This window comes from Arachis hypogaea, chromosome 7 (genome assembly GCF_003086295.3).
Source record: "Arachis hypogaea cultivar Tifrunner chromosome 7, arahy.Tifrunner.gnm2.J5K5, whole genome shotgun sequence".
Classification (NCBI taxonomy): domain Eukaryota; kingdom Viridiplantae; phylum Streptophyta; class Magnoliopsida; order Fabales; family Fabaceae; genus Arachis; species Arachis hypogaea.
In genome coordinates, this window is record NC_092042.1 from 55320349 (window position 1) to 55321211 (window position 863).

General features: G+C 40.0%; 1 non-coding gene across 1 annotated transcript; it reads right to left on the reverse strand.

Moving 5' to 3' along the window:
* Window positions 1–485: 485 nt before the first annotated feature.
* On the reverse strand, window positions 486–589 carry LOC112704264 (small nucleolar RNA R71). The gene has a single exon (XR_003154899.1). It is a non-coding gene; the product is annotated as a small nucleolar RNA R71 (small nucleolar RNA).
* Window positions 590–863: the final 274 nt, after the last annotated feature.

Sequence of the window (863 nt, forward strand, 5' to 3'; positions counted from 1 at the left end):
AAAGGACTCTGAAGAGGAAATTAAGAGAAGCTAAATTACAACAATCCAGAGACAACCTTTTTGAAATTTTTGAACAAGAAAAGGAGATCGCAGCCGAACCCAACAACAATAATGCAAAGAGGATGCTTGGTGATTTCACTAAACCAACTTCCAAATTTGATGGAAGAAGCATCTCAATTCCTGCCATTGGAGCAAACAATTTTGAGTTGAAACCTCAATTAGTTGCTCTAATGCAGCAGAACTGCAAGTTTCATGGACTTCTATCTGAATATCCTTACCAGTTTTTAACTGAGTTCTTGCAGATTTGTGAGACTGTAAAGACGAATGGAGTAGATCCTGAAGTCTACAGGCTCATGCTTTTCCCCTTTGCTGTAAGAGACAGAGCTAGAACATAGTTGGACTCACAACCTAAAGATAGCCTGGACTCCTGGGATAAGCTGGTCACTGCCTTCTTGGATAAATTATTTCCTCCTCAAAGGTTGAGCAAGCTTAGAGTGGATGTTGAGACCTTCAAGCAAAAAGATGGTGAATCCCTCTATGAAGCTTGGGAAAGATACAAGCAGATGACCAAAAAGTGTCCTTCTGACATGTTTTCAGAATGGACCATATTAGATATATTCTATTATGGTCTATCTGAGTTTTCCAAGATGTCATTGGACCATTCTGCAGGTGGATCCGTTCACCTAAAGAAAACGCCTGCAGAAGCCCAAGAACTTATTGACATGGTTGCAAATAATCAATTCATGTACACTTCTGAGAGAAATTTCGTGAATAATGGGACGCCTCAGAGGAAGGGAGTTCTTGAAATTGATGCTCTAAATGCCATATTGGCTCAGAACAAAGTGTTGACTCAGCAAATCAAC